Here is an 8,538-nt window from a genome sequence, read left to right as displayed (position 1 = left end):
CGAATTTATTACCCCCAAACTATTTTAAAGTGGAATATATACACCCCAAAAATAGGACAACCAGTCATTTCTGATGCGGTGTGATGCACGCGCTGAACAGTAATGCCACGTCATTTTTTTAATCTAAAAAATTAATTATTTTTCCTTATATATTTTCCTTTTCTCTTTTATTTTCTCATTTTTTTCATTTTCATTTTTTTATTTTCTCTTCTCTCTCAATTACAAACTATCAAAAACTTTTTCAGCCGCTAATCTCTGCCATGGCTGCTGCTGATTTCATTTTTTTTTTTATGACAATAACTCGATAGAATAGAAGAAAATCATTTCGTGTTTATGTTGAAGTAACTGTTAATTGAGTTGTTTTTTATGGAATTGGAGATACCCATTTTGTGACTTCAGTTTTTTTTTTATTTGATGACAACAACTCCATAGAATGGAAGAAGACCATTTTGTGTTTGTGTTGAAGTAAATGTTAATTGAGTTATTTTTTATGGAATTGGAGATACCCATTTTTGTTTTTTAAAATGAAAATGGGTTCAGTATTTGGGACTTGAAATTCATGGATATGAATAGAATGGAAGAATGTTAATGGAGTTGTTTTTTATGGAATTGGAGATGCCCATTTTGTGATTTCAATTTTTTTTTTGACGACAACAACTATATAGCATGGAAGAAGACCATTTCGTGTTTGTGTTGAAGTAAATGTTAATTGAGTTGTTTTTGATGGAATTGGAGATACCCATTTTTGTGATTTCAATTTTTTTTTTTTTTTGACAATGGAAATGAGTTCAGTATTTGGGAAGGGATGAAACTAATTATTGAAGGAATGAATTCAGTATGTGTGATTTTAGTTTTTGATGGATTATTGAAGGATGTAGCTCCTGTTACGTCCATGATAAAAAAAAAAGGAATGAAAAAGAAGCAGGAATAGGGAACGGATAGTTATTGAATGTTAATTTTTTTTGTTAGTAAGTAGTCCGCAAAAAATAATATCAAGAATTGGGAGGTTAATAAATTCACGAGTCTAATAAATTAGAGAAGATGATAAATTAGTCTTGGAGTAGATGGCATTGTTGAGTTCTTGAAGAAGAAGAAGAAGAAGAAGAAGAAGGAGGAGGGGGAGGAGGAAGAATAAGAAAGAAAGAAAGAATAAAGAAAAATAATAATTAAATTATTAAAAATAATGACGTGAAAATCAAAAAATAATGATTTTAAAGTGAAAAAAAGTCATCTGACGCGCCTATGGACGCGTGTAGTCACATGCAATGACACGTCAGCACCCAGGGGTAATAAATTCGGTAAAAATAAGTTCAGGGGGTAATAGGACCCTTTAAAAGGTTGAGTGTGTAGTTAGAATTTGGGATAAAAGTTTGGGGGTATTTGACCATTTTCTCAAAAAATATTGACAATAGAGTTATATTATTGTCTTAGCAAAAATAAAAGTTTTTCTTAAAAAAAAAAAAGTTTAGATATAACATGGATGACAGATCCAAGTAAATAACTTTTAAAAATATACAGAATGTTTTAGTACCAGGAAAAGATTCCTAATTATGCAAATTCCTTCTTAATAAATTAATGTATTTTTTAAAAGAAAGAAGAAGAATATATTTTTGGCTAAATAAATTTGATGAGTTAAATAGGTCTATTATTAAAAAAAATAATTTAATGACGTGATATGTCAAATAGAAGAGAAAGAGATGTATAAGATTTTTAGTATTTTCTTTGAGAATAATAGTAATAGTTGAGTCATATTATTATCTCTAAAAAGAAATAAAAGTGATTTTCGTAGACAATTTAAAAAATATGAGTGACCATTTAGAAAAATAACCCTTGAAAACATATATGTAAATTTTTAGTACCGATAAAGATTTTTTAAGTATAAAAATTCCTTCTTAATAAACTAATGCATTTTTAAAAGAAAGAAAAGAATATAATTTTGGTCAAATGAATTTGATAGATTTAATATTTTTTTGCTTAAAAAAGAAGAGGTTCTAATAATATGACATGCCAACTAAGAGAGAAAAAGATTTTTGAGGTGTTTAGTATTTTTTTGAGAAAAATAATGATAGTTGTGTGGTTTTGTGGTTTTACAAATTCGATTCGGTTATTTTAAATATTTATTTCGATTCCGACGATTAAAGTAGTGAGCATTTAAATTTGGTGATTTTTCTAGAAAAATATTTTTTTTTTTTAAATCTATTTTTCATATAACAACATTATGCATAAGTTTGAATAAACAATCCAGAAAATTGTTGAAATATCATAAAAACAATTCACTCAGTTGTCACAGTCGTAGACGTTGGCGTGATGGTAGTGGTGGCACTCGACAGCGAATGCCGACGGTAGTGACGAATTTGTGATAATTAAAATTTCAAACGAACCGAGCATAGACAATGGCGATGGCTGAGCCTGAGCGTGCTGCAGCCTTCACTCTTCAGGTTAATGTTATGTTAGTATTAGGGTTACTAAATGATTATAATTTATATATTTATTTATTATATTATATCAAATTATATTATATGATTATGATATTTATTTATATAATTTTGGTTTTTCGATTTATTCGATTTGTTTTTAGAAAATTCGAAAACCAATCCGTTTAACCGAATTTCTAATAGTTAAATCGAAATCAATTCAAAAAATTGAAAAATCAAATCAAAATTAAATTTTGATTTAATTTTTTATTTTTTTTATTTGAACCAAAATATGTCCAATAAGGTGAACAAAAGGTTGTATACTCCTTGGAAAAATTCACTATTAATTAAGGTGGTCGGTCCACGTATTACGCACGAGTCTCGACGTACAAAACTACAACAACTATGGACAACCACAGATCAAGTTTCCCTTATCGATTTGGGGTCGAATTATATTCTCAAGTTTACATCTGCTGAGAATATGAATTTCGTTTCTTTTAAGTAATGGACCTTGATTCATCTATGACACTATTTGTCTATTCAACGATGGGAGCCGAACTTCATTCCTGAAAAAGCTACCCTCACATCCTCAGCCATATAGGTTCGTCTTCCCCAATTATCCACGGAATACTATGATAGTATTATTCTACAATGGGTAGGAAACTCCATCGGTACATAATTAAAAATTGATGCATGCACAAGTTCAACTTTGAGGGGGAAATATGCTAGGCTCTACATCCAAATTCTCTTTAATAATCCAATTGAGTATGTCCACAATTGTTCCAACAATCTACAGAAGTGATCATTTGTGCTTCGACCTGCAGTGAATCAGGATATAGCAAGGAATATGGTGATCATGGCACTTATAATGAGACCCTGTTGGATAACACATCCACATACCTCACTAGTTCGAGCCCCAACCATCACTCTTAACCCCATGGATCAGGACACTATCTTTGTTGTTTGGAACACCCGGAGAGTTAATAATGAGGACTTCAAAAGAAATTTTAAGGAACTCATCCGTAATCGTAACCCCTGTCTAGTTGCTTTGTTGGAAACCAAGATGTCTAAATCATATCTCTTTAAAGGGAATTTACTTTTGATGATTATATTGAGTTTCCTGTCGTTGGTAATTCAGAGGGAATGGAATAAATATGGTACTCTCATGTTCTCCAAGTTACTATTAAAAATTGCATCGATCAGGAGATTCATGCTATGATTCAGGTACAACCTAATTCCCCACTTTATTATTTATCAACTATTTATGTTAGCGCTGATAGTTCAAAAAGAGCTAGGCTTTGGGAGAATTTAATAGAGTATAGCTCTTCACTTAATGCTCCTTGGTTATCACCTTTCGACTGGATTATTTCTCATGAACGTATTGTCAGCCATACCCTAAATTACTTTCAAAAATGTTTTACCTCAGATCATGTCTCTACTAACAGGACCCATATTTACAACTCTCCCATGTAGTTTTCATCATATTGTTCTTACCCCTTTCACCCTTTGGATAAACCTTTGGAAGCCCATGAAATTTAGAGTGTTATATTTTTCCTCAAGCCCTATAAAGCCCCGGACCCGGATGACCTTCACCTTATTTTTACCAACACCATTGGCAAATTATTCATCAAAGTGTGTTGGATTGTCGCCACTGCATTTTTAACACTCACTCCATGCCGTATTTTATGGATACAACTTACCTTTGCTTTATTTCAAAATATAAGAATGCTAATCTTCTTAAAAACTCTCAGCCTATTGCTTTGTGTAATACCATGTAAAACGTAAATACAAAATTATCGCATATCGTATTAAGCGTTTCCTAGACGATCTTACAGGCAAACTAGTTTTCTTAAGGGTCATAGGGCTCGCGATAATGGGATTCTTGTCCACAAAATCTACAACCATGTTAATAAGACCAATGCCAATACCGGCTCCCTTGTGCTTAAATTAGACCTCGAAGAAGCTTTCAATCGTCTAGAATTGTCCTTCGTGTATCACACTCTACGATTCTTTAAATTTTCTAAAAACATTACTTCCTTTATTATGAGTTGTATCACAACTAGTAATATTTTTGTACTAGGAAATGGCTTCCACACTTCCTTTTCCCCCTTCTAAAGGTATCTGACAAGTTGATCCTATGTCATACATATTTATATTATGTATGAAACTCCTATCAACTTATACAAGTGGATATTCTTCAATTGGATGGCCTTAAACTATCAAAGAATGGCCCAATATTTTCTCATCTCTTTTTTGTCGATGATTTAGCTCTCATCTCTAGGGCTACTCCATCCTCCATACATTGTATGACTACCTGTATATCAGCTTTTTATCACCTTTCGGGTCAAAAAAATAAATACTACATAGTCAAAAGCTGTATTTTCCAAGATCTGCCATCTTGTGACAAAAGACCTAGTCCTCTAACTCTTTAATACAAAAGGCTTCAAACACTTTTGGTAAGTATTTGGGCTTCCAAATCCTTCATTCAAAGCCTAAAACAAAAGATTTTTAATATATTATAGATACTATGCGTAACAAGCTCTTTCCCTGGAAGATCAAATTTCTTACTCCAATTGCTCGAGAAACACTTGCTAAATCAGTCTTAATGAAATTCTGGACTACACTATGCAATACTTTCAAATCCCAAAGAAAACCTCTAAGTCCATTTATAAAAAGCTCTTTAATAGAAAAGAGGAAAATGCACTATGTTTCTTGGGAAAAGATTACTCAACCAAACGTTAATGGTGGACTTGGACTTGTCGATGCCCATACTAAGAATCTATCCCTAATAGATGGCCTCTCTTGGAAATTTTTTTCCAATTGCTATTCCTTTTGGGCTTGTACCTTGACAAATAAATATAACAACCATCACATAAAATGTTCCCCTTCCTTTTGTATGAAACACTATTCTTAAGGGTGGTTCGCTTTGTGCTAATAATATTGCTTGGAAACCTAGAACAGTTAGGTATATACGTCTTTGGTCTGATCGTTGGATGCCTTAATCCCCCACTCATTCATGGCCCAATAACCTGGGAGGAAAGTAATTATCACTTTGTTGACTTATGGGACTATGACAAATGAAATTTGAACAAACTATCTTTTAATTTTCAAAACGACTGCATCACTCTGTCCCTTGGTGTTAAACTGACTACCTCGACATTTATAAAGGATTATCCTTATTGGGCTTGCACTCCAAATGGAACTTTTTCTACTAAGAATGTCCTTTACAACCTCAAAAGTATATTTTACTCCAAGTACAACTATGCTTGGATTTGGAAACTTCACATGATAAACTAATTTAAATTTATGTTGTGGTTGTGTTCACATGATTGACTCCCTACCATGCTCTTCCTGTATCAGACTATCCCTAGATCCATCACGTACCATCTATAATTCCTCCAACGTATCTGCCAAACACCTATTTTTACAATGCTTCATGGGGAAAAGATTTTGGTTGTATATTGAGTTGAATATCGATAGTATTAGTTCTTCTGAACATTGGTTACAATCTTTAAAGAGGTTGAAGTTTCCTTCTCAAACTTCTTTGTTCCTTTTTGACAGGAAAAATTTCTTTTCTTTTGCACTTTGCATTTTGGACTAATCGTAATAACAGTGTTTTTAATCATGAAAAATCCCCCCGATCAATGGACATGGTAAAAACAAAGTTGTAGAAATTTTTCATCTCACGAGCATTGATTCGACTCAAAATTGCTCCATTACTTCACCCTTGATATGGTTTAAGCCTTCTATTGGTCGGTTTAAATTAAATGTTAATGGATATTTCAATAAAGACACTGCTAAAGGAGGTATAGGTGGTGTGATTAGAAATTCTTATAGGGAATGGCAATTGGGTTTCAGAGACTGTGTCCAGCAAATCATACGATAACACCTGAATACACGCTCTCAAAGCAGGCCTTGAATTAGCTTTACTTTATAAGCTCTACCCTGTCAAAATCAATATTGATCCGACATCATTGATCTCTTTTACAACCTATAGCTGATGAACATGTTATAATATACAGGTCATTGTTAAAGAAGCTGGAGAATCCAGTACTCTGCTACACCTTTCGCTAGCTTAATGCGGTAGTCGACTTGTTGAGCAAGTTTGGTACTCAGATTACATCATCCACCCAGATCACTGTTTTGACGTCTCCACCCTCTCCAGTCTTTCCTTTCCTATAAGAAGAACAATGTGGAGTTTCAGTTACTAGGATAATTTCTAAGTCTTCTATTAATAGGCTAGCTAGCTATGGGAACTTGTCTGTTTTAACTTATGCTTTGGATGTTGCTAATATCCCTATTGTAATATCATAGTACTTATAATAATAATAATAATATCTATTCTTATCAACAAAAAGTTAGAAGTATTCTGATCCTTATATGTTTAGGTAATAAGTTATCTTTCATAAAAGAAAATGAAAAAGCTCTTTACTTTCTAAGTGAATGAATAGGATAATCTGGCTACAAAACCAGTAACTACTGATGAACCTATGTAACTAGAGGACCTTGTAAATACATCCTTTCGAGATAAATTACTGTTAAACACCCTACTACCTACTATACATTACACAAACTCCTTCCGAACCAATGAAGTAGATTTACAGGATGAAACCACGCCTTTGTAAAGTCATGATAATTTCATCCCAATAACCACAGTGATAAGAATAGACTCTACTCACCATGGAAATACTCAGTTATAGTTAAGCTAGCGGGTCGAAAAGTGGGGCACCAACTGCTAAAGAAAAACTCTAACAACCTATGACGCCAACATAAGAGATTTCGCTAATAGATCTAGGTGTAGACTTTTTCTTGATTAAGTTTCAGCAAGAACAGAACATGACACATGTCCTTCGTGATAGTCCTTGGTTTTTTCTTAATAGTTTCTTACGGATTCAAAAATGGGAACCTAAATTCATGGCATCACAAGCAAGTATTTCTTATTTCGCCATATGAATTAGGTTGTCGGAATTACCAACGGAGTTCTACGATTTGGATATCCTTCTTAAGGTAAAAAGCAAACTCAGCACCCTCCTAAAAATAGACCCCACTACTTCATCTATATCTCAGAGAAGATATGCTTGGATATGCGTACAAGTGCCATTGGAACAACCGCCACAATCCCACATATATATAGGCATGCATAGGTAGCCTATTCTTTATGAAAGTGAAAATATATTATGCACCAAGTGTGGCAGGTTGGGACATGCATTAGCTAAACGCAACCACAACCATGTTAACCTTCCTAATCCAGTTGTCTCACCAAAAGAACAAGAATTTATGGAGCAATGGAAGCCGGTACAATTCCCTGCAGTAATACCCCGCGTTTTCCTAGCCTAGATTAACCCTCAGTACATGAGTTATTCTAAATAATTTTTTTTTAGAAATACTCAGTAAATTTCAGATTAGAGCCTGTCATTGCGTAGGAAATTCAATTAGCTTTCCAACGATATAAAAATCGCCTAAATCGACAACCGGGTAAGAAGTTATGACGATTTTAAGTTTCAGTAGTTAAACATCATCATTCAGGCCAGTAGCGCGTCGCGGAGTGTGTCAAAATAGCAATTGTCAATTTCTAGTGTTGCTCCATGATATAGGCACGTCACCCCATAGAACTAATTCACAATTGTCCTTTTCCAGTGTTCCAACGCGATACCACCGCGTCAGGGTGCACTTCCAGTTCGCAAACAAAGTGGAAATGCGATACCACCACGTCGCGCCAATATGTAATTTCCCAGTGACATGGCGTGATAGCGTCACGTCGCGCTAGGGGCCCAGATCGAGATTTTTCAGTTAATTTTCAGTTTTAAATTCTGAGCTTTTAAATTATTCCAGGGATATTTTAGTCTTTTACCATGGCCCTAGTCAGCCTTTAACCCGAAAATCAACCCTAATAAACCTAGTTACACCATTATTCATTCAGTTTTCCCCCAAATTAAATCATTTTCTCTCAAGAGGCAAAAAAAAACCCTAGTTCAAGAATCAAGGTCAATCCTCAAGAATCTCTCCAAGAACCTTCAAGAACTCTTTTTCTCAGGTATGTTAGATGTTCATTCATGGATCCTTACCTTCCATTGAGCCCAAGAATCCATTTTCAAAATACAAGATTTATGATTTCCATGTTTGA

The 8,538-nt window shown here is 33.8% G+C and overlaps 1 long non-coding RNA gene across 1 annotated transcript; it reads left to right on the top strand.

Moving 5' to 3' along the window:
• The first annotated feature begins 2,769 nt into the window (after nucleotides 1-2,769).
• Nucleotides 2,770-6,771, top strand: LOC124894833. Its single transcript, XR_007051385.1, has 2 exons — nucleotides 2,770-3,638; nucleotides 6,437-6,771. It is a non-coding gene; the product is annotated as an uncharacterized LOC124894833 (long non-coding RNA).
• Nucleotides 6,772-8,538: the final 1,767 nt, after the last annotated feature.

Source organism: Capsicum annuum, unplaced genomic scaffold (assembly GCF_002878395.1).
Source record: "Capsicum annuum cultivar UCD-10X-F1 unplaced genomic scaffold, UCD10Xv1.1 ctg77920, whole genome shotgun sequence".
In the NCBI taxonomy this organism is placed as follows: Eukaryota; Viridiplantae; Streptophyta; class Magnoliopsida; order Solanales; family Solanaceae; genus Capsicum; species Capsicum annuum.
This window is presented reverse-complemented; position numbering and strand designations above follow the sequence as displayed.